The sequence below is a fragment of the Phyllostomus discolor genome, chromosome 9, assembly GCF_004126475.2.
Source record: "Phyllostomus discolor isolate MPI-MPIP mPhyDis1 chromosome 9, mPhyDis1.pri.v3, whole genome shotgun sequence".
Taxonomy (NCBI): domain Eukaryota; kingdom Metazoa; phylum Chordata; class Mammalia; order Chiroptera; family Phyllostomidae; genus Phyllostomus; species Phyllostomus discolor.
The window spans coordinates 11,594,639-11,620,145 of NC_040911.2; the positions used below are offsets into that span (position 1 = coordinate 11,594,639).

Genomic DNA, 25,507 nt, shown 5'->3' on the forward strand with positions numbered 1-25,507 from the left:
CGTACTGGGAGCCGTTTTGTGGGGGTCAGGTCCCAACAGTTCTCTGCACTTAGAGGAGTCACATCTATGCTGAAAGAGGGCAGGGACAAGGGACACAAAAACAAACTTTTAGTTTTCCGGCACCACATGGTGTGCCAAGGCGGCTAATGTGTGCCAACATCTCGGGACCAAGGGCGATCTCTCCAGACTAGAAGGGAAGGGTGTTCTTTTCCCATGTCCGCCCAGCTTTGGAGACTTTCTATTAGTCCTGTGTGCCCTTTCCCCCAAAAACAGCAATGCAGGGTTCTGTGTGCTAATGGCACAGCTTTAAAAAAGTAAAACAAAATTCTGCATTTTTATCAAACTTGGTGAAAAATAGCATTTCCAACTGCACAGCCACCAGAAATGCAGTTATCAAAAATGCACGCCCTTCCCTTGGCATCTGCAACACCCACAGCTCTCTGTACCTGGCCTGTTTCGGCATCTCCATCCTCTGCGGGGTTAGTCCCATGCTCGCCAGCATCAGCTTCCCCTTTCTTCCCTTTGGGTACCTTCTCGCCCTCCTTCACAAGGGCCTTTTCAGGCTTGGGCCTGGCGTGGGAGGATCAGGTTTAGCTGATCCCCTGGTGGATCCTCTCTGTGGTTGGTCCGTCCTTCGCCTTGGCTTCATCCCCTGTAGCATCCCCTCGGCCTGTCCCTTGGGCACGATGGCGACGGTGGCGGGACGTGGGGCAGGATGCAGGGAAGCAACAGCACGTGGGCTTGGGTGGGTCCAGGCGTCATTCTCGCCGCCTCTTCATGCTGCTCCCAGCTTTGATTTTAAAAGTTAATTTTGAATTTTCTTTTTGCCTCTTCTGGATGCCCTCCGGTTGCCCTGTGCCTGGTTGCTCATAGTGCTTGGTGTCTCCCGACGCTGTTTTGAGTCAAGTCATGTCTCTCTGGTTCTCATTTACCACTAGACTTCTCATGCTTGTTCCACATGAACTGTCTTAAGTGACTTTTGACCCTATTTCGGACCCTCCTAAACTGTCAGGATTCTCGTTCAGTGTGATCTTTGGCTGCTTCCGTCTCTGAGTATCCTCTCTCCTGGAGCGGGGACTGGACCTGGTGATGTGCTTCTACTGAGCAGAATGTGACACATGTGGGGGGGTCACTTCCGAGGCCCACGTGCGAGCCAGTGGCCCTACTGTGGGCTACCCTGTGGAGAAATGTGCCTGGCAGGGAGCAGCCCACGGGTACCCTAGTCCTGCCCACAGCCCTGTGAGTGGGCTTGGGAGCAGAGCCTTCCCAAGGGAACCTCCGGGTGATGTGTCCTTGGTTGACACCTTGAATGTAAACCCTGAGAGGGCTCCTGAGTCATGCCCAAGATCCCAAGCCACCGAAACTGAGGTCACACTCGTGTTTTAAAGGCTAAATTTGGGTGTGATTTGTTATGCAGCAATAGATACTGAGTACAAGGACAGAGATTAAAGGCACAGTTGAAGCGTTCTCCCTGCTTCGGGGAGCTCACCGTCTGTCTCGTAAGCTCCGTAGTTGTGTAGCAGCCCTGGTGAACCAAGATGTGACATCATCATTGTTCCTCTTGGAGGAAGGGCTCCAACGAAAGTAGTTTCCCAGCTTCAGTTTTGTTTTCCATAGTTTTTCTGTTTAATTTTATGAATAAATAATATATGCCAATGGTACAATCTTCAAAAGGTGCAGAGGGGTATAAAGTGTGTAGCAGATCTAACCATCCCCTTTCCCCCAGCACCCAGTTTCCTCTCCAAGGCAACAGCCATTGGCAGCTGATTGGTTGACCTTCTGAGTTAAACTTTTCATTTACAAATGTGTACATATTTCTCCCCACTCCCTGTCAAAACAAAACAGAGCAAATGGCAGTGGAATTCGACTTTCAGGTATAACTTGAAATCAGGAGTATGGCTGCTGCTCAACAGATTGAAATCTGCCAGTGGATCCTGCTGTCAGCTTCTCAGATAATTAACTGAAGAAACCACTGAAAACCTTTGAGAGAAAGGAAAACAACATGTCCCATGATGACAGGGCTGGGGTGGGACCTAGAGAAGCCACCTGTTTTGTCCACTTGCCTGGGGGCAGGATAGCATTGAAACAGGAAGATGAGTTTCCTCCATGAAGCATCTCGTTGATCTTGGGGGAGAGAGAAGGGGACATGAACATACTCTCCAGATCAGAAAACGTCCTAGACAGTTGTTGTAGCCTTTCCCTTCCTAATTTTCCAATCAACTCCTCCCTAGCTTCATACTGTGGAGAATCAGGGGTGTGTGTGTGTGTGTGTGTATGCGCGCGTGTGATTTGCTTCTGGTCACTTTAGAGAACTAGGTTGACTCTGGGTTGGATGTGGAATGAGCCCCAGGAGCGGACATGAAGAAGGAAGTGAGGGCTTACTCTCACTGCTCTTCTACCTCTCTCTCTTGCCCCGGCGGTGGAGGCTGGGTAACTGCTGTAACTGCCTGGGCGGTGTCCCGGGCTTGTAGAACAAGGCTTGACTCTTTCCCTGGCTGGCCCTGAGACCTTGGCCGCGCACCTTAACCTGTCCATGCCTCCGCTTCCTTTCTGCAAGGTGAAGGTGCTGAACCAGGTGATGAAACACTTTCGACATTGGCAGAAGCCTAAATAACATGGTACATGAAGACTAGTAAGTGCCCTCAAAGAAAGACACTTGATGAAGTTGAGGTGATATTACTGTTACAGTCATTACCTTTAAAATTATAGGCAGCATGCCAGACAAGCTGCAATGCAGGTAAAAGAGTGATCGGACAGGGTTCAGCAGAACATAGATGTTAGTTTTGTTTCTTTAATGTGTGGTATCGACTTTCAGTTGAACTGAGTCATAAAGTACACTCGCCCAGTTTGTTAAGCCAAATCACAAGATTGGTCAATCCTTTGAATTTATTATTCAGAGAACTGTAGAAGAAGGCAGCCAAAAATAATGATGATAATTGTTACTCCGTGACTCATGAGCCCTTTGGAATCCAGTGTATTGCTTAGTCCTTGTCCTGGCATCATCAGTAGATGTTCCCTTTGATTTTGACAAAAGGAGCACATGAATGGATAGATTTTAAATAAATGCTTATCTCTCACCGCTCCCTCACAGAATCTCCCTCCACACACAGAAGAACCAGCTGTTTCTTCTTCTAGGCCACTCATCTGTGATTCTGAGGATACAATAGAGGAAGAATTTCTCTCTCTCTCTCTCTCTCTCTCCCTCCCTCTTCCTTTTTTCCTTCCTTCCTTCCTTCCTTCCTTCCTTCCTTCCACTTGCTTACCAAACATTTAGATTCTGTTTCCAGATTCTGAGCCCAGGAGGTAAAATAGCAGATGGATGCTAGGTTTTGCTCTCATTAGCTACCAACTACCTACTCTGTGCCAGACACTGTTTTAGGTGCACTGGATACAAGAAGGAGAAAAAGAGACTGTGCGGGGGAGGGGGAACACCTTTCCTCTACCCTCAAGGTTCTTTGGCTGGTCTAACAATCAAATAGACATGAGGCAGATTAGCAAGAGAAAAGAACTAAATTTAATACATATGTGTGCAAACCCCACACACGTGAGAGCATCAGAGACCTCCGCCATGCACAAGAGGTTCAGAGACAGAAAGGGGCACCACGGTGTGGGACACCTGCTGAGCCAGGGATGAGGTGATGCACCTTGGGGGCTTCACGGGGTCACTGCAGGGCGCTAAGAGCAGATGTGTAGTGAATAAACGTTTGCCTGCCACATAGGTGGGCCAGCAAGGTTATTGCGGATAATCTCTTCTTATGGGGAAGGCCCCTAGTTCTTCTCTCAGGGGTATCCAAACTTTTGTCATCTCTGGGCCACTCTGGAAGAAGAAGAGTTGTCTTGGGCTGCATGTTAAATACACAAGCACTAACAAAAACTGATGACCAAAAAAAAAAAAGGTTTTAAGTAAATTTATAATTTTATATTGGGCCGCATTCATTGCCATCCTTGGGCTGCATGTGGCCCTCGGCCCAAGGGTTGGACACCCCTGTGGGAGGGGCAGACACTTCTTTTGAGCCTGAGGCTAGAATTGCCTTCAGCTCAACACAGTCTTCGTGCCACAGAAGCACACTGTGGGGCGGCTTGTTCCGGACCCACACGTGACACAGTCCCTGCCCTCGTGGACCTTACATGCGAGCGTGGAGAGACAGAGAATACGCACTCTCACAAGTGGTATGTCAGCTGGTGATAAACACGACTGAAAAAATAAATCGGGACGCAGGGGTGAGGGTAGGTAGGGGAGACCTCAGTGAGGTGACATTTCATCCAATCCACAATACATCTAACATGCCTACTGTGTGTCGGGTCTGCTCTCGGTGCTGGGAATGTCTCTGAACAACAAAAAAAAATCCCTTCCTTCTGGAGGAGTGTGTTCAGGTCTCTTAGAAGGTGGGGGTGGGGGGAATGGTAAAAGGAGGGTAAGGGGCATCAGGAATGTGGAATGCCCCATTCAAATGATGTGGTTGTTGAACAGGCCACCTAAAAAGGTGACATTTGAGCTGTGACAAAGATGAGCTGTGACAAAGATGAGCTGAGGAGCTGAGCTTTGTGGTGACTACAGGAGAGTGTTTTGGGCACAGGGAAAAGACCGGCTGGGCCCCCAGAGGGTCCAGGGCGGGGGGACCGGTGTGGCGGGAGCAGAGCAGCAGGTAAGAGTGGCAGAGGTGAGCCCAGGAGGTGAAATAGCAGATGGATGCTAGGTTTTGCTCTGAATCCACAGCAGATGGGTTTTGAGCACAGACATCATACCACGTAAATGACTTTTGGAGAGAATCAATTTACCTTCTGTGCTGAAATGAGGTTGACAAGGGAGCAAGGACAGAAGCAGGAGAGTGGCCTGCAGGCCACCTGCAACCCAGGTGAGAGAGGGTGACAGCGGGTGGTGAGAGGTCTTAGATTCTGGAAACATCGGGAAGGCACAGCCAGTAGGGCCTGCTGATGGCTGAGGGACAGGGTGGGAGGAAGAACCGGAGTTGAGCACAATGCCACATGTTTTTCCTGGGCACCTGGAATGACGGGGTCACTTTTTACTGAAAAGCGGAAGACGGGGAAGAGTGGGTTCAAGGGTTCCCTTTGGTGAGGTTTGAGTCAGAGACCTACAGTCCTAAGCTTAGCTTCCTTCGGTAACGGGGAAACTCTCAAACACTCGGGGAAACACCTTCTTTTTCAACAACATGCAGGCCCCACCTGCAATGCTGTTGCTGAAGTGTCTCTCAGTGAGAAGGAGGTAAAGCCAAGAATATCCCCCGTGTTCAGCTGCCTCGGGTTAGAGCGTCAGCTACCCGAGCTAGAGGCCCCTGTTTTCCTCCATGTTTCTCCTGCCTGACGCCTTGCCCCAGCCCGGTGGGCTGTGAAACGCTGTTGCTTCTCCCTCTGAAAGGTTTCCATGACTCCCTCTCCGCCTTCACTGCCCTCGCCTCTGTCCTTATCATCCAGAGGTCAGGGGACCGGAGGACCTCCCTGTAATCTTGTCCTGACCACAGAGTAACACCGCTCTGGAGGGTGAGGTTAGGGTCCTCACTGAAATGCAGGTGTGACCGGCTGGTTTCTGATGGCCCCAGATTCGACTGTGCTGTCTCCCTTCTGTCACTGCTTATGCTTCCACCTCCAGGGCTGGCCTCAGCGTCAGTCCTCCTATGGGACACGTTCCTGGCTGTCCCTTCCCAGATTTCAGCGTCAGGATGGGAGCCACATCTTGCCCACGAGCAGCTACCTGAGTACCTGTCATACAGCTCAGAGGCCGTTGTTTCCAAAGCCTCAAACGGCCTGCGCTTACCTAGCACACGAGCTCCAAATGCCCGTCACCTGTGAGTCCTCACAGCCTGGCCCGGGTGCACACCCCTGCAGCCCCCTCTTCTGACCACCTTCTCCTGCACCCGCCTGCACTCGGCAACTCACGGATCCTGTGGCCTTCGTGCTTCAGAACTTGCACGGTCTCGTCTCCTGAAAGGCCTGTCTCCTCTCCTCCTGTCTCCCAGCCTGATCGCGGCCCAACTTGACCTTCAAGGCCTAACTCAAAGAACTTCCCTCTTCTCTCTGTCCTTCTCTAAAGCCCTGCCCCTCAGGTAGAATTGACAGCTGTCTCCTGTGGGTTCTCCTTCTAGCACCTGGCACACCGAATGCTGGGAGTGTGTTTGCCACTGTTGCCAACTGTAAGCATTGGGGGACCCGGCCCATATTTTATATATCTCTAGATACGTATATATACTTCACACACTGCATGTCTTTATAGATCTCTGTACTGTATGCTGTTATCTTTACATATGTTATATGGAACTAACCATTTGTTTATTGCATTGGTTTTTGGATGAATAGCAGTAATGGTGGAATTTCACACTGTAGGGAGCACGTTCCTTATTGAAGAATCTAAACTCTTTGGTGAAGCACTGATGTAATAACAGAATTATGGGTTTGACCTCAGAGAGCACAGGCAGGACTTCTGTGGTGGGAACCTGGAGACCAGCTCAGAGTTCCTTTGGAGGGGTGGAGGGTGGGGTGGAGAGACATGAGGGCAGGGCCGTGGGCAACCAGTCCGTGACCAATCCCAGCGAAGAAGCAGTTAGTCCTGTGATGCCCCAGCAGCAGATGCCCTGGCCTCGGGCACAGTGCCCCACACAGCCAGCTGTAGAGAGGCACACGGAACAGGGGCACCCCTCCACGGCTCCTGTGGTAGCCCAGTGCTCTGTGGTACAGCCTGCCTGTTCCCTCCCAGGGATTCCAGCGGCGGTCTCTGGGCCTTGAGCTGTGTTCCCTTCTGTCTTTTTTTTTTTTTTTTTTTCCTGGTTGTTTCCAGAAAAATGCTGAGCCGTGCCCCTCGATGTACTTGGAAAGCTAACTTATCTCATTTGATACTATTCCAAACTTTGGGGACTGGATGCACCCCGGCCAGCTGGTTGGTTTTCATCAGCAGGCATTCTGGGTTAACTGTGATCCTGGGCAGCGCCCGAGAGCAAGGTGCCTTGGGTGGCCCGGGTGAATCACAAGGCCCCAGCAGCTCATCGCTTAACAAGAAGAAAATTTCGCAATTGGCTTCTGACGTACTCCCACCTAACCGGGACTCCTCGGCCTGGTTTTGGGAAGCTTTAAAGAGGGAAACCTGGTTATCTCAGATCATTCGGGAATCACAGGGAAGACGAAGCGGAAGGTCTGAAATGAGGCAGAGAAGGGACTGTCCTGGAACGTGAGATGCATGAAGCCCGGTGCTGGGAGCAGACTCGGCCCCGCTCCATGAGACCACCCGAGCCGGCGGAGGGCTGCCGCTGTGGCCTGTGAGACGGGTAGTCCGTCCCCGACAGAAATAGCTCTATTTTGATTTCATTAGGTTGCGCACAAAGATTTACCATCGTAACGCCCCCATCAGAGTACCAGCCCGAAGTTGAAATTTCCTCCTGATACAAACGAAAGTCCGAATCTCTAGTAGAGCGCGGGCACTGAATGACTCACGTCTGACTGCCCCTTTCCTGTCCTCCTAACTCGCTTGAACAGCAGGGCATGACGGGATGTGTTCACCTATAGATAGATTGCCATGAACTTGAGATCTGCCGCAGGAGGCAGGCTCTGACGTACCTGTTCCTTGCACAAGGTTTGCCCTCATGAACAAGACACCCCACTGTCTGAATGGCTGGCTGTTAATCGAGAAGTCTCATCTCAGCCCCTCCTCCCCCAGCGCCTATCACCCCTGGAAGCTCTCGTCTCAGTGGCTTGGCTCTGGGGCGCCCTGTTCTCAGAGTGGGCTGGCCGGAGAGAGTGGAAGAATCGCCTGCGAGTCACGGGGCGAGGAAGATGAGGAGAAAAGAGGAGGCAGCTGACATTCCACACTGAACGTCATTGCACTTGGTGACTAAGTTCCATGGTACCAGCTGTAGAACCTCTCCGGGCAAAGGGACACTCTATGAGCTACTTTGGAACTGTCCCATCCGATTCTCAGACAACGAACTAAAATCTGGGGCTGCGGTTCTTATCTGCAGCTTGAGGGAACAGGGTGCCTGGGGAGGCCCTGCTGGGCTGCGGTCCTTCAGAAGTCTGAGAGCAAAGCAAAGGAGTTCCAGGCACACTGTCTTTCTGAGCAGGATGCTGGGGCCACGCCGAATGGATCTGAGTTGAGGCTCCACCTCGTGCTGGTTGTGAGATCCGGGCAAGTTTCTCAACCTCATAGTCGTCGTCTGTAACATGGGAACAACGGGACCCACCTCACTGGGTCATTGTGAGCTTAAAATGCATCTGTACGCGTTCAGTGCTTGGACCAGTACCTGGCACAAAGTAGTAGCTCCATAAATGCTGGCCGTGTCATCATTAACTCATTATTAAACCCGAATGGCAAATAAACAGGTCTTGGAGGATGCGTGCCGTTTGCTGCGCCTCTGGAATGCTGCAGATGCCCGCTCCTCCTGCGGTCACTTCCTGCTCCAGATCCCATCTGGGCTGCCTGGTCCGGGGCCCTGCCTGGCTGTTCCCTGCCACTTGAGATTGCACCCATACTAACCGCTTCTAGCTTTGCCCTGGTTCCCGCAATGCGCCTTATCGTTCCTGATTTTAACCAAGCCAGCAATTGGTGAATAAACGGTCTTCCATCTTTGGTGGCATGGGGTGAAAAAGCCCATGGATCCTTGGAAAGGCTCCAGAGAAACTGGTTTTAACCCGAGGAAGGATTCTATCCACAGGATATGGAGGAGGATGCCAAATAGATCTTGATTTTCATCTCCTCGAAGGGCAGATGCAGGCAGAGGTGGAGCCCTGAGGAGCAAGGGCCTGACCCTTGCTCGGGTGGGCAGAAAACAGGGCTGTGGGAGTGTGGGGCATGGCAGGTGGCTGGGCTCTGCGGGGCCGATCTGTGGTTTTGAGCAATGCAGACACCCAGCTCTTGTTTCTCTCTGAGATGCCCCTCCCTTGAACATGCCCGGGCCCTGAGAATGTCAAACAAAGGCTACGTGAGGTCTGTCTGGGTACCTCCCAAAGCCACCTGTGTGCCTGAGCATCAGGACCAGAGTGCTGCGGCCACCTGGGAGGACCATCTGGTCGCTGGGAACTCGCCCACCAGATTCTTCACGGGGGCTTGGGGCTGGACCCTGAGGCGTCACCCCTCTCTCTCAGGCTGGTCAGTTATTTCCTGAGCAGCTGGGAAAATATAAACATCTCTGGATTTTTCTTTGCAGAAATCAACACCCATCCTCTGGCTCCTTGCATTCGTTAGCTGGCTAAAAAGGATGGCTGTTGTCCTCCACCCCAGAGGTTAAAACTTTCTCCTGGGCGTGTGTTTCATTTCACAGCATAACTCATTTCCTCCCTGCATCCATTTCCAGCCCTGTCCTTGGCTTCGGGTTTGTTACACACTTGGCATGCAGTATGTCTTGCCTTTTATTTTTAGAACTTAGAGTAAGAATTGGCACTGTAATAATGTGAATCCTGCAAACTGAGTCACAATAGGGAAAAAGCCTTAAAAGCTTAGTTTGGGGGGGATATAAGCAGTCAAAATGGCCTTTTAGAATATTAATTAATCCAGGGGTATTATCCTCTCTGCATCCCTTTGGCCAGTTATTTTGAGGATTTAGAAATGGCTGTGGTGAATAAGTGTAATTCTAGGATTCTTCCTAGTGGCCTGGCACAGTTGTTGTTTTACCTCCTTACGTAAGTGATATCGAGGATATTTGTAGCTTGAATATATATTGTGAGGGATTGCTGGTTGTCTAGGAATTTACGCTGTGATTTTAAAAGCTGCTTTAGAGCTCTGAGCATGTGTGTTTTTATGAATGATGTACAAACCAGTTGCGTGCTGGTTTAATGCAGGAAAGCCAAGATGCCTGGCACGTCTTAGACCCACTGCTTACGTATCCTGGCCCAGTGCTGTCCAATAGAACTTTCTGCGATGAGATAAAAGTGTTCTGTATCTAGTCACTAGCCGTAGCCTTGTTGAGCACTGGAAATGTGGCCCGTGCATCTGTGGAACTGGCTTTTAATTTAATTGTAGTTAATTAAATTGAAAGAGCCTCCCGTGGCCAGTGGCCCCCTGTGTGGGACCTCACCGTGGACCTGGACTGTTCTGACCGGAAGGACCCTGTAACTCGGGCAGCAGTTGGCTTCCTGAGGAGCTAGAGTCTCCACTGGAGATCAGCTGGGATGATTGGAATCAGAGGGACCAGGACACGTGCTACAGCCCCCTCCCCAACTCCTCAGGCATTCCTGGGATGTGGGACCTTCTAGCCTTAGTTCTTAGAGTGTAAATCCTTTAGTGCTGAAAGCCCTGGAGGCTTCCTATTGCACTGAGGATAAGCTCTAGTCTCCTAAATACCCCTGCTGATCTGCTCACCTGTCAGTCACTTCCTTGCTTATCACTTTCCCCATCACCCTCTGACTTTCGTCTTGCATTGTGCGTTCTTACCTTGAGACCTTTGTAAATACCATGCCCTCTGCCTGAAATGACCTTTCCCCTCCCCTCGCCTGGCTCACTCCTACGTGGCTTATGGGTTTCAGTTTAGATGACGATTTTGATAGCATCTCCTCTGGGAAAAGCTTTCTTGACCCCTCCTGAGACAGACAGATGCCCCTACCGGTGTGCATCCCAGGCGGAGCCCCATCATAGCACCTCCCACACCTGATTGAAATTACTTACTTACATGTCTCTGCCCTCATGTGAAAGCTTCTCAAAGTGTGGTCCCTGGACCGGTGGTAGCAGCATCACCAGGGAGCCTGCTAGAAATGCAGATTCTCAGGCCCTGGCCTAGACCTCCTGAATCCGAAATTCTGAGGGTTGGACCCAGCGATCTGTGTTTAGTTAACCCTCTAAGGGAGTCTGATGCCAGCTACAGTTTGGGGACCGCTGTGAAGGCAGGGACCCGTGGCTTTCTGTTGCCCACGGTCTCTCTGGTCTTCGGCATGTGGCCTGGACCAGAGGCACAGTGCTCAGCAGACACCTCCAGAGCGGGTGTCTCAGTTATTCTTCGGGTAGCTTGTCCACTCAGGAAAATTTGAGCTGAAATCAATTTAAACCTCTTCCCCTTTCTCCAGAGGAGGTAGAGAAGAACTGAATACATTTTTTAAATTAAGGTAAAATATACATAACAAATTTTAGCACTCTGAAGTACACACTTTAGTGGCATTATGTACATTACATTGTTGTGTACCCATTGCCACCATCCATCCCCAGATTTCTCCATCTTCCCAAACTGCTGCTCTGTCCCCTTTAAGCAGATCTAGATTCTAGAGTCTCCTGCCCAGCCCCTGACAGCCACCATTCTACTTTCTGTCTCTATGAATTTGATCACCTAGATGCCTCCTATAAGTGGAATAATAGAGTATTTGTCTTTTTGTGACTGGCTTATTTCACCTAGCATAATGATGGCCTTGAGGTTCATTCATGTTGTAGCATCTGTCAGAATCTCCTTTTCCTTAAAAAAAAAAAAAAAAAAAAAAAAAAAAAAAAGAGCCCTGGCTGGCATAGCTCAGTGGATTGAGTGCAGGCCTGCGAATCAGAGGGTTGCTAGTTCAATTCCCAGTCTAGGGCACATGCCTAGGTTGCAGGCTAGGTCTCCAGTGGGGCGGCATGTGAGAAGCAACTACACATTGATGTTTCTATCCCTCTCTTTCTCCTTCCTTTCTCCTCTCTCTAAAAATAAATACAATTTTTTAAAAGAGAGAGAGAGGGGGGAAGGAAGTGAAAGAGAGAGGGAGATAAACATCAACGTGAAAGAGAAATATCAATCGGTTGCCTCTCGTACACACCTTCACTGGGGACCAAACCTGCAACCCAGGCATGTGCCCTGACTGGGAATCAAACTGGCGACCTTTCGCTTTGCAGGATGACACCCAACCAGCTGAGCCACACCAGTTAGGGCAGAATCTTCTTTTTAAAGCAGAATAATATTCCATTGTGTGTGTGTGTGTGTGTGTGTACCACAATTTGTTTATTAGTCCACTGATGGACACTCCAATTGTTTCCAACTTCCAGCTCTACTGTGCACTGCTGCTTTGAACGTGGGGTATGTATTTCTGCTTGAACCCTTCTTTGCCTCAGCTCCTTTGAGAGCACACTCAGAATGGAAGTGCTGGATTGTATGGTAATCCTATGCTTGATTTTTGTTGAGGAACCACTAACCACACTGTTTTCCGCAATGGCTGCCTTCACTTTATCTTCCCACCAGCGATGTGCAAGGGTTCTAACTTTTCCACCCCCTCAACTAACAGTTGTTATTTTATGTTTTTGACAACTGAGTACTTGGAAAAGTTAATTTAAGGGTAATGTCAGAGAAAGAGCTCCTAACTTTCTTTCTGTATTACTTTGATCAATTAAAACTATACCTAGTATATGAAAGGTTGTTGTATTAAAAGAAATAGAATCAATATAATTGATTCCAGGTGGTCCTTGAAAATGGTAGAATTTGAAAAAAGACACACGTGCAAACTTAAATGTTGAAATGTTACTACTAATTCCTGATGTAATTTATGGAAACAGAATTCCATCTTTAGAGAACAGGGGTTTGTTTGTGTGTTTCTTTGTTTGTTTGTTTTTGACAACTATTCTATCCTTAGAACTTATCCTAGGGCAATAATTGGGTAACTGTGCAAAAAAAAAGTATGTTCTGGAAGCTTCATTTTCACACCTAAGATTCTCACTATTTTAGCCCCTGAATTTCATGGAACTTCAATTGCCAGTTACCTGTGGGTCAAGAGAAGTAATCTATTGACATCTGCTTGCCATCACTTAGATTTTTTAAAATGTCTAAGACGACAAAGTCATAGAACCTGTAGCTTATCACATCGGGGGGAGCACATTGCATTGTCAGGGCTTGCTGTGGGTTTGGTAGTTTAAGTAACAGAGGTGGTTTGCATAGGAAAGATACCCTGGGTGCTAACAAGAAAAAGTGGAAAGGACACTTGTGCGTTTATGGTATCTGGGCACGCAGACCTCGGTCGAAGGTATGTATCTTCGGTCTGACTTGAACGTCAGTGGACATTAGTGGGCTTTCCCTCCGTCCCACTGCCTTTGATCGCGTGCCCCCCTCCTTTGTTTATGAATTTAAAAAGCATTGAAGCCTATTTTTCAGTTACAGTTTACATACAATATTATATTAGTTTCAGGTGCGGTGATTAGACATTTATTACCTTACAAAGGGATCACTCCGTAAGTCTAGTACCCATTGGACACCATGCGTAGTTATTACAGTATTATTGACAATACTCCTTATGCTATACTTTACGCCCCTGTGCTTATTTTTATAACTGGAAATTTGTACTTCTCCCTTTCACCGTTTCGTATGTCCTGCTCTTGAGAGCAAGACTTAAGGGTATATTCTTTAAACGAGAAAACACACAGGCACTGTACGCTGTCAAACCCCATAGACTGTCCAGCACAAAGAGTACCCCCACTGTCAGCAATGGGCCTTAGCCGCTGAGAGTGTGCCGCACTCATGCAAGGTGGTAGTAACGGGGCAACAGAGGAGAGGGCTGAGGGATAGCTGGGACTTCTCTGTGTACACTCTGCTCAATTTTTCTGTAAACCTAAAACTATTTTTAAAAAATATCCACTACTTAAAAAAATATTTTTAAAAACCGGGTTGGACTAGGAAATTTAGTGCCAAATGGAGGCTTGGACGTCTTCTCAAGAAGCTTCAGGACGGTCATCTGTCGTTCCCCAGTCCAGTGTCAGGTCGGGTTCAGGCTCAGCCATTTGTCACAGTGAGACGCATCCCACAGGGTTCTGATGTGGGATCCCATTTAGAACCAGTGACCTGGCCCAGAGCCCTGGCTTACAGGTGTGAGTCTGAGCCCGCATGGGGACGTGAGCGGCCTGAGGCCACACGGCCTGGGCGGGCCTCTTTCCACTACTCCGCGTTATCTCAGAGACCTTGAGGGGAGCCTACGGGTTTTAATCTTAAAATTGCTTGGAGCACAGATGGCACGTTTCCCAAACCTCTTAAAAAAAAAAAAAAACTGGACATGATTCATCGTGTCTCTTTGGCTGGACCAGTCCTCTATTTCCTCTTCTTTCAGGAAAATCCTTTCCAGCAAGCTGCCTGTCTGGGAAAGGGGAGATATTTTATGACTTCGTCCCCCCTTTTAGGGATAGAGATGCCCCATGATTAGTGATTCTCCATCGTGTCTGCCCAGTTAGACACATTGATCCTTTTAAATGCTGTCTGTAGGACAGAAGCAGTTTCTTCCTTGTAGAGGAAAAATTAAATTAGACTTCGCTAAGTAAAAATTTGGGGTGTGTGAATTTTATCTATCTCTACTAGTTGTGTTTTTCTTCCTTTCCCTCTCTCTCTCTCTCTCCCCTCCTCCCTCTCTTTTGGAACAACTTTGGGGCTTTAAAGTTTGCATTTACGATACAGGACATCTTGGTGAACAAAGAGAAGGCTGGCTAGCATATGAGCACCTTCCCTCGTCAGAAGCTTCACGAAGTGGAAAAAAATGTTGCCGCCGCAGGTCTAGGATTAAACTCCAGATGTGCATTCCTCGCCGTCTGTATCTCGGGAAAGCCACCAGCTTCTCTTTCCCTCCAGGCAGACCAGGGTTCCGTCTGGGGAAGGTGAGAGCAGAACGGGGAAGGTGGAGGAGGGCTGGCCGTAGGGGCGGAGGGGGGGACTCAGGCATCGCTGGAGCCGGCTCTGCCCCGCACGCGCTCCCAGCCAGTAGAATCTTGTGGACAGGACCTTCTCCCAGCTACACGGGACTGGGACTGAGGCCCAGCCCCTCCAGTGTCTCATTTGGAGGCCTTATCCAACAGTGACTGCGTTTGTGTCATATTAATCCCCTGAGACTATTAATTACAATGTTGGCATTCTGAATCCATCTTGGCCTTCTTCCTTTTATACTTCTGTATGCTCATGACAATTATTGTGAAGGGAATCACTTTTAATCACTCTTCTTTCCCCTGACCTGTGTGCATCGGAGGGTTTGGCCAAGTTAGGAAAGCCTGGAAGCACAATACTGACCCACTTCTTGCTGGCGAGTAGGGAGCTTGGAGGGCAAGTGCTCTCGAGGGCCTTTGAGTCTCCGTGTGCGTGACAGAGTGCAGAACGGGAGGAGTCAGAAGAGCGTTAGCCTTGAACTGCTGTTGGCCTGCCAAGGGCAGAGCTGGGGGTGGGTTTCCTAACAGTGGTGCTGGGTTTGTTTTGAGTCATCCTAATTAATTCCTCCTTTTCTTTCCTGGTTCCTTTTGTGGCCATTTGACTCAAGCTGCCAGATATCTGTCAGGGTGTAAAGGTGCACAAGTGATCTTTTCTTTTGTATTCCCTATGCGTGAATATTTACTTAGTTGATCCTCTTGGAGCCACCATTTTAGATAAAAATTTTTTTCCTAGGGAAGCTCCCTGGAAAGTCATATATGACCCGGATGTTAATAGATTCGCTCTAGCCCTGGTGAGGTGGGGCCCCCAAAGGCAAGATACAACTTAAGACATAGAATGTTAGATGGTGGCTTCTGTCTTGAAGAACTGAGAGGAGAATCCATGAATTTCTTTAAAAAGTTTCCCAAGAACATGATTTAGACACAGTAGACCTATTAGAATGTTTCTCTACCTATAAACGGTGCCTGAAAAGTAAATTTTAATGAATTCCAGGAGACACTAAGTTAGAAAAACAAAGTACAAAGGAGCATGTATATTTCAACTTCTGTATAAGATAAAAATAAGAAAAACATGTACCTGCTTACCTCCATAAAAAGACACAAGGAGAATAAAGAGAATACAGTGAAGCTGATGACCAGCCAGGGGTGGGTGGGAACCAGAAGGGGGCGGGGCTACGTGAGGGAGGGCCACTTTGCCAAGGACCTTTGAGCGATGTTTTGTCTTTGAGGAGCGTGTCAATGTTCCACACAGTCAAAACATAAATTCAAATCAGTAAAATGTGAAGAAGGGGAAAAACCCTAAAACTGAAAGCAAAATAAAATGAATGAATCCAATTGCATTTCAAACAAGTACCGCAACCACAGTGAAGAGGGGGGAAAAGAGAAAGAATCCAGGGAACAGTGAACATACTCTTTTACTACAAAGGCTCAGTCTTAGACAAGGTGTGGGAGAAAGATAAAAACATCCTAAAATATTTTAGTGTGTTTTATGTGGTGATATTGGCAAAACGATTCTGAGAAAATTCTAGATGTGTGTTAGCATTGAGCAGATGAAGAAATGTGTCGTTTGGGGAAGCCAAGCTTCTCACTGGGGAAGAAGGAATGCACAGGTGACATGGGAATGGGAGAGATTGTGGGGATCAGTTGGAATTGGAGGTATTTGTAGGAGCTCATTTCTGAAATATGTGCAAGCAGAAGTATTCTCCTGTAACATATATGCGTATATGTGTGCTTGCATGTATATCTGCATGTACATGTACATACTCAACTCTGTCCACCACAGGGCCCAGAACCCAAGACACCCCAGGGGCAACGAGCACCCTAGTGCCCAGTCCTGGTCTCTAATGCCAGTCCCCACTAGAAGGAACAGGGTTGGGGCAGATACGTGCCCTGAGCCTGCAACATCTTGTTACTGCTACGAGGTGCAGAAATGCTCAAAGGATGATGGGCCCTGTCACAGGACATATGTGCCAGCTTGAAGGGACTCCCACTGACCCAACCTGGGGCAAGCTGAACACTAAAGTAATTGTGGACGATAGCATTCCTACTGATAACTGATAAACAGACACATTGGTGGGAGTAAGGGAGACCCCCCTGCCTTAGGTGAAATGCCCAAGCCGACTGATAAACAAGGAGGGAATGCTGGAGCCGGGCAGTCCACCTGACCTCGTGAAGACTGCATCAGGCAGGGCTCATCAGTGGGGCCGCATCCAGGAGGAAACTGGGATGAGGAGCAGGATGTTTGCATTGTCTTAAAGGGTCTCTGCACAGATGGCAAGTTTTTAAACAAATGCAGTGGAAAAGTCAAACAGCACCTTGACTAAGTGATGGAAATCAGATCACCAGCAAGGGGTGGAGGACCTCATGTGTCCCCAGATGGTGGGACGTCCTGAGGAGGACAGGGCATCACCCACCTGTGCAGTTTTCGCGCAAAGATGCGTAGCCTGGATCCAGTCGTGAGGAAACATCCATGCTCAAATGAGGAATATTCTGATTTAAGGGGGGGGGGGTGTTTGAGGTGGGTGGGGGATGGTGCTCACACGGTCAACGTCATCAGTGGCAAAAACATAGGTTGTGAGAATGTTCCAAATTAAAGGAGTTGGTCATTTCAAGTAATTCTTGATTCTAGACTAGATTCTGTTCTGGAGGGAAAATAACGCCATAAAAGACATCGGGCCAGTGATAAAGTAAGAGTATCAGGTAGGCTATTAACGTTAGAGTGTCTCATGTTGGTGATTAACGGTTACGCGTGCGTAAGGAAATGCAGAGGCTAACCTCGAAGTCCTCCCAGGCAGGGAGTGCGATGCAACTTACTCTCAAATGGTTCAGAGGGAAACACGGACGCACAGGAGCGTGAGCGGAGAACAAAGCAAAGGGCGTGAGATGTTTGCAGGTGCCTCTGGGTCAATGACAACGACGACGATTCCGGATGTAGAAACCGTCCGAGGTTCCACAGATGGTGTTTTCCTTCTACCTTTTAAAAAAGTTTATGACAAAGTTGTGGCTATCTTATATATTCTAATTCAGGACGCCCTATATTGATTAACGTTAGAGGGTGCCTTTTGTAAATAAGGGATTTGAAAATTACCCAGGTGTGTCTGTCCTGCCTGTTGACCTTCTAGTTCCAATGCTAACAGGGGATAGTGAGTACCAGAGTGTGTCAGTTAAAAACACCAATTTGGAGCAAAACGGACTTTGGATGCAATTCCAACTTTCAGCTTACTAGTTGTATGACATTGAGGAAGTCACCTAACCTTTTCTAAGCCTCAGTTTCCTTATCTGTAAACCAGGGACAGGAAGATTATTCGAGGGGTCCCAGTGCAGTTCTTGCAAGGGCTGAGGAGGGTACAGGCTGGCTGGGTGGGGAGTGTGGCAACTGGGGTGCACACAGAGCTCAAAGGGGGCAGTTGCTGCCCAGCCCCCACTGGTGGTTGTCTTGCTCAAGTGTTGCCAGATTTCCCAATTTTCTGAAGTTTCAGAAAATTGGGAAATCTGCATTTCACGCAGAACCAACAGATATTTAAATGCAACAATCTAAAATTTAAGTAAAGAAGAAACACACAGCTGCGGGGTGCGTTCTGCCGCCAGGTAGTGGATTCTACTCTAACTCAGGTGGGCACCTGGGGAGTCCCAGGTGTGTCCACGGACCTCCTGCTCTGTGTCATGGCGGAGGTTGGTACCCCTGGAAGAGCTCCGCTGAGACTCTGTAGAGGACAGAAGAGAACTGAGAATTGGAAGCCTGGAAGCGATTGGTGTATTGACCACATCTGCCCCTTCTTTCAACAGTTAAAAGTTAAAAGCTCCATCGGGGAGCTTGCCTGTGTAAACAGGTGAGGCCATCAGCTGACCAGGAAGGGAGCCCAACCTGCGGCGCACAGATAGTGAAGCAATCAATCATTAAACATGCAAATAATCAAGGATTAACTTGATTAAGCAGTCCATGTGAAAGTGCCAGAACCATAGGAAAATTTATCAAGGATGTTTGTCTTGACAGAGAAAGAAAATGAGGTGATTTAGTCCCTGCTGTCATGCTTCCCGTTCCAAATGTCGAGGTGGTTGGTTGTACGGGGTACAGGGCTTTGCATTTTCAACAGGGTGCGATCATAGGCACCATCTAATAAAGTGGCCCTAATAGGCGTGTGACGTGTGGCTATAAGAACACGTTCGGCTCGGCTTCTCCAATGTACAATCACACATTGTTGATAAACAGCCTGGGCCTATTTTTGGCTGCCTGGTGTACCGTGTCTCTCCTTGGCAAGACAGGCGCCGTATATGGTGGCAGAGGTGTCAGATGGAGACAGTTTCTGTTTCTGGAAATAACACTTTCTCCTTCTGCAAAATCCCACTCTTACTCACCCTGCAAAGATGTGGGCTATGAGACGTTTTGTTTACACAGTATTTTAAATTCTAGAGTGTGTGTGTGTGTGTGTGTGTGTGTGTGTGTTTAAACAGGCTTCCCCTTTACTGGGGAGATCTGAAGAGGTGGTAATGGATACCCCCTGGTCTGCTCTGTTGGGAGCAGCTGGGAGGGTGAAATATCTAATGTCTGCCTCACTACTAGGGTGACATTTTCCTGCGGCCCGAGCTCAGCGGGTTACGGGCTGGGTATTCCCCTTGCTATCAATGATTCAACAATTGAAGGTAAACTTGAGCCTTGGCGTGGGCTGTAGTAACTTTTCAGTTGCTCCTGAAGCGTTGGTTTGGCCACACATTTCTCCTCCTAGCGCTTAATCCTCTCACGTAAGAATAACAACGGCTAATATTGATCGTGCTCCTCCTTTGGGTCTGGCGCGGGTCCAGAAGATTTCTTGATGTCGGCTTGTTTCATCCTCACAGCAGCCCTAACAGGCAGGCGCTATTATTGTGCCGATTTGACAGATGAGCAAACCGAGGAGCAGCAGCGTTACTGTATGAGCTTCCCGGAGGTCTCCCAGCTGGCAGGAAGTGTGGCTCCGGAGCCTGTGCTCCTTGGCGCTAGAATGGACTGCAGGCATGCCAGGGACGCCGTGTCGCTGCCCAGTGAAAGGACCTTGGCAACTGGAGAATTTGGACTTGGCTCCAGTTTCAGCCCTACGGCAACCCGCCGTGTGACCCTGAGCACTTCGTGTGACCTTGAGCCCTCTGGGCAACCTTTCTCAGCCTCGGTGTGCTCATCCTTGAAATGGGGATAATGACAATATTTTACTCACATATTAGGGGAGAAAAAAATGTGAGAAAGGATGGGAACAGCATCTGAGCTAAAATGACCCTTAAAGAAAAGAGTTAAAATGCACAAAAACAAGTGGGGCTGCCCTTATTTATAGTGTTGTAGCTCTCTGTGACATTTTCACTTTGTGAAACATTTACTGAAATTCCTTTTGACTTTATGAAATAGGAAATATTCCATTTCACTGAAAAATACTCTCCTCGTGGCTCTGAGAAGAGTTATTATTTAATATCCGAGTTCCTGGCATGCACCAGTGGCCCTGCCGAGCCTGTGGCCCCTTCCCAGCCTGTGCTGTGAATGGGGACGTGCAGGCCGCATCCAGTGGTGGCTTAAGGTCAGTTAGTGCCTTGTTTATATTAAGGCTAGTTTTTGTTTCTTTTTTCTTAATTAAGAAATATTTCAAACACTCCTCAAAACAGAAACCATCGTATAACGAAGCCCCCTTGTTCACGGCCGTGGCCAGTTGTCTTCTATCTACACCTCCACCGTCCTTCTAGCTCCGGTACGACACCCGAGTCATCTCACGGGTTCGCCGCCTGACCCATGACAGCTGTTTCCTGAGTGACGTTGATTCAGAGTTCAGAATATATTGAACATTAATTGCATGTTGTGTCTGTTTAGACCGCAAAATACACCTCTCACGCCAACAGTTCTCCTCTTACTGCAGCCCAAGTGTCCAGGGCATGACAGGCTTCACGGTGCGTCCTGTCCTCACATCGGCAGACGCGAGCCTCCCCGGGGCTAGCTGCGTCGGGGTCCGGGCGACCTCGTTTGCTCCGCATGAGGCTTAGACTTCGGAAAGCCGAGCTACAAATTCCCCGTGGTCAGATCTCTAAGCCGAAGGAGGAAGGGAGAGCGGCGGCCTCCCAGCATGGGTGGTTGGGTGGTGGCCAGCGAGGAGCCAGGGACCTGCCTGCTGGGCCGGGTCTGGCCGAGGAGTGCTGGAGGCGGCCTGCCATGTGGCTGCACCTGCTGTGTGGCTGCACCATTGCCGGGCTGCTTTTCTGGGCCTTACTGCCTGAGGCGGCGGGCGGCTGTGCCAGGGCTTATGTGGAAGTCATATGAGGCTTTTCTCTGGCTGCCTTGTTCCTCCTCTAAGGGGTCTATAGTTGCTCCTCCTCTAAGGGGTCTAAAGCATGACTAGTGACGTGCCAGGGGAGGAAAGGTCAGGGGAAACGACACTGACCAGCGATACAAAAGGTCAGGGAGTCTAAACTGCACGACCAGCCATGTGCTAGGGGACGAAGGGTCACCCCGGGGGCGAGGTCCCACCCTACAACCATCCGTTGCTAGGCGCCGTTTTTGCCCTGAGGACCTTCTGTACCTGGTGTGTGTTCCTACTCTGCTCACGTCTGTCTGACTGCCTACTCTGTTGGGAGGAAGAGGGGCTGGGGGAGGGGAGAGTCCTCTGGACCACTCAGCCAGAGCCTGCTTCCTCCACAGACCCACAGGGGACAGTGACAGTGAGGCATGTCCCCTGCCTCAAGGAATGATCTTCTCAACCAATTAAGAGCTCTATAGTACACCTTCCCCCAGATCAGGTGATGCCGCAGATTAAATATTATAAAAATGTGTTGGCATTAGTAATGTATGGTGAAGTTATGCAAAGCACAATCCCAACAGGACTGACGAAGTCAGAGTTATCGGAGCCCAGTTGCGTCTGGGAAAGGCCCCTCAGGCGGTGAGGGTGGGGGTCTGGGTGCACCGGGAAGAGGGCGCGGAGAAGAGCAAAAACTATGCAAATGTGTTTTGGTTGGTTGTTTTGCGTTGTATTTCACTTCAGAGTTTTGTTGGTTTGTTTTTGAGTTCTCTGCATCCCAGGCCTTAGTGTGTGAGGGTTGGGAGTGGGTGGGTGCTGCTGTCAGACCCACGCCCTCCTCACTGGGCGCTCCTCCTGCCCCACAAGGTGCATGGAGACTTTCGAGGGAAGCAAGTATTGAGAGGAGAGAACATCGCTGCAGACAACAGTTCTGGAATGAATCGTGTTTCTTCTGGGAGTGTGTTTTTTTCAGAGGTGAAGTCGAACACTTGTTTTATTGGTACTTCTTTAAAACTTCAAAACCTTTTGAGGCTGTTTGAATACACGTTGGGTTTACATGTTCTCTGCAAATGCAGCTCAGGGTAGAGGTTTGCACGAGGCCCCGCGTGGGTCAGCGCTGTTTGAGCAGCTTGTCCTGATTTGCATCAAATACCAGTATTTGCTTCCTGGTGTGCCCTGCAAGTAACTCTTCCAGTTCGGCTAAGTGGCCAAGAAATATATATAGCGTGTTTTATCTTTGGATAATGAGAGGAGAGAAAAGAGAATGTGGTTATTTACATCTTAACTATATAACTTGTTACAAAAGCTAGCCATAGCTTTTCCTTTTAAGTGCACAATCATTTTGCGGAAGTAAGGCCCAAATCTGTAGACCTAGAGTAAGCAGGATCTGACCGTAACATCCTCTATTTGTAGGAATCCAGGAACTTTGGGTTTTAAAGTGATTCACTGAAACAGCACATTACTTTCCCAGGGCTGCTGTAACAAGATACCTTAAACTGAGCGGTTTAAACAACAGAAATGTGTTGTCTCACAGTTTCAGAGGCCAGGAGTCCAAGATCAAGGCCATGCTTCCTCTGAAGGTGCTAGGGAAGGCCCCGGTCCAGGCCTCTGTCCTGGCCCGCGGCAGCAAAACCCCAGTCTTTACAAGGCATTCTCCCTGCGCGTGAGTCTGCCTCCGTGTCCAAATGTCCACATTTTATGAAGGCACCGGTCACGCTGGTTTAGGACTCATCCTAACTAATTACATCTAATCTTGACTAATTACATCTGCAATGACCCAAAGACTCCACGTGACTCTGACAACTGTGTGCCTGAGACAGCATCAGACTCCACAGGTAAGGGCTCAGTCTTACAAGACAGCACTCCCCCACCCCACCCCACCTGACCCCACCCGAACTGCAAGTCCAGGCTGTTATCTGTGATTCTGACCGACTGGCTATATAGATGGGAGGCTCCAACAACACCCATTTTGTGTTCAATTAATTGCTAGAGCGGCTCACAGAACTCAGAGTAACATTTTTCTTATTAAATGACCAGTTTATGATAAAAGAACATAATTCAGGAGCAGCCAGATGGAAGCGATGCGCAGGGCAAGGTGTGGGGAAAGGCCCGGGAGCCGCTCTCCCCAAATCCCTACCTGGTCCCCGACCTGGAAGCTCTCTGAACCCGTCCTTTTGGGGTTTTATGGAGGCTCTGTTATTGCACAGGCACGTTTGGTGAACTCGTTGGCCTTTGGCAACTGAACTCAACTTCCAGCCCCTCTGCCTTCCCCTGAGGTCAGGGGTCAGACTGAAAGTTTCAACACTCTAAACACGTGGTTCGTCCTCCTGGCAACCTGCCCCTGTGCTTAGGTTACTTAGGTGCTTTCCGAAAGTCACCTTCATTACTCATCACTTAGGAAATGCCAAGGGTGTTCGGAGCTGCGTGCTAGGAACAGGACAAAGACCAAATAGATATGTCTCTTATTATACATCCCAATATCACCCATGATCTCTCATCCTCAGTTGCTTGGGAGAATGGGCTAAGGTAGGGGTCATTATATCCTTTCTCCTAAAGCATTGTATCCTTTCTCCTTTTTCATTCATTTTTTTAAACTTTTTAAAAATATTTTATTCATTCATTTTTAGAGAGAGAAGGAAGGGAGGGAGGGAGAGAGAGAGAAACATCAATGTGCGGTTGCTGGGGGTTATGGCCTGCAACCCAGGAATGTACCCTGGCTGGGAACCGAACCTGGGACACTTTGGTTCCCAGCCCGCGCTCAATCCACTGAGCTATGCCAGCCAGGGCTTCCTTTTTCATTCTTAAAATGAACATTCCATGGAACTCCCCGGTCACATGTAAAAGAGGCGGCGGCTGACCTGCTAGGCCCCACGGCCCTGGACACTCTTGAAGGAGCACTGCCAAGGGCCGCCCCGGGGGAACCACCAGCTGGGTAGAGGGCAGGAGGAAGCAGAGGAGGGAACCAGGCAGCTGGAAGGACTGCACCCCTCCAAGGGGGCGAAAACACGTTTTGTTCGAGATCAGAGGCCTGGATTCCAGGGCATGCTGCAGAAAGTACCTTGCAGGCATGAGAATGTGCCCCCAGTGACCACTGTTGCATGCCTGTCCTCCGTCCCGCGACTCAGCGGAGATCAGACCCTGAGCGCAGAGATCGGAGGGTGTCAGGATGGTGCCCCCTCATTCTCGCTCCAACATAGACTTAACTGTATGCCCCTTAGTTCTTTGTCTCCTCGCCTGTAAGTGGGATTGTCCGTCTCATCTCCAGCTCACTGCCCAGTGGTGCTGTTACCGTGTTTTGCCGTGTACAGTGCACACTCGCATTTTTGTGCATGTTATATATGGGATTATTACGCCCATGGTATGTAATCATTACACCCATGTATAATGTGCATCCTTGTTTTTCCCTCAAAAATTTGGGCAGAAAAGAGCACATTATATACACAGCAAAATACGGTAGGTACAATTAGGGCACTGAGCATTGTAATACAGAGCACAGGGTTTTGATAGGGAATTCAATCTCAGCTACCGTATATATATCCTTGAGCAAAGAACTTAACATCCACCGCCAACTTTTTAAAAAATTGATTTTTAGAGAGACAGACAGATACTGATTTGTCATTCTACTTATCTATGCACCTATTGGTTGATTCTTGTATATGCCCGGACTAGGGATCGAACCTGCAACCTTGGCACATGGGGACAACACTCTAAACAACTGACCTACCTAGACAGGGCAGCACTTAATCTCTCTGAATACCTGCTTCCTCACCCCTGAAATGGAGATAATAATTTGAACCTCAACAAATATGAAATAAAATAATGCATGTCAAGCCCGTAGCTCAGTGACTGATACACGGAATGTGTAGTGAGCTCTCTTGTAAGCACTCCCCCCAGGGAAACGCTCCATCCCGGGAAAACGGGGAGCTTCGGCAGCTCCATGTTGTAGGTGTTACCCTAAGTCCCCAAACTGTCACACAGGCAGAAACTTAGACACTCCTGGTAATTGACTTCTTCAGACTCCGAGAGGCAGGACAGCTGGAACTGCTGACCGCCCGTAGGAAACCCGGGAGATCATTCGAGCCAAACGCCTGTGTTTCCAAGAGACGTATGAAATATTAATCACATGTTTGCACTGTGGTCTTGGTCCAGAACTTCAGGTGTGAAGTCAGCTGCCGGGGAAGAGTTTGTAATCTAAGTTGCGTCCTCTGAGCGGACTTTAAATACAGTGGAGGAGCGAGTGGCTAAACATCAGATGTGGCCTTCGTCCCTAGACTTCCGGGGCCCAGAAGTGTGGCGGTGTTAACTTTCAAATGGAGTGCGAGGTAAGGCTCTGCGACCAACCGCAGACAGTCCTGGAGCCACAGCAGCATCTGGAAAGGACACCTAGAAGGTGTCCCAAGTGCACTCAATATGTCAACCAGACATAGTGCCACTTAAACCTTGAAAGATTTTACATGCGAATATTTGAAACATGTTGGCTTTCCGATGTTGTCCTGCACGACGCACACAGTTTTAGTGAAGGTCAGTGGTTTGGGGTCTCCACCAGCATGTGGGGCAGGTCAGCAAGGGCTCCCAGAGGAAAAGACGGACACAGACCAGATTTTGTGACGTCTTGTGACCTTGAGGAGAGAAGTGGAATCTGAGGTTTAGTGATATGCTGACAAAGGGCAATGATACAAAACACAAACATGGATAGGTTTCACCT

General features: G+C 48.9%; 1 protein-coding gene and 1 pseudogene across 1 annotated transcript in view; one reads left to right on the forward strand and one right to left on the reverse strand.

The window, feature by feature from the left end:
- Positions 1–25,507, forward strand: part of ATP8B1 (ATPase phospholipid transporting 8B1) — a 111,761-nt gene that overhangs the window by 22,289 nt on the left and 63,965 nt on the right. The gene's annotated exons all lie outside the window — the stretch shown is intronic.
- LOC114505962 lies at positions 339–2,535 on the reverse strand (annotated as a pseudogene).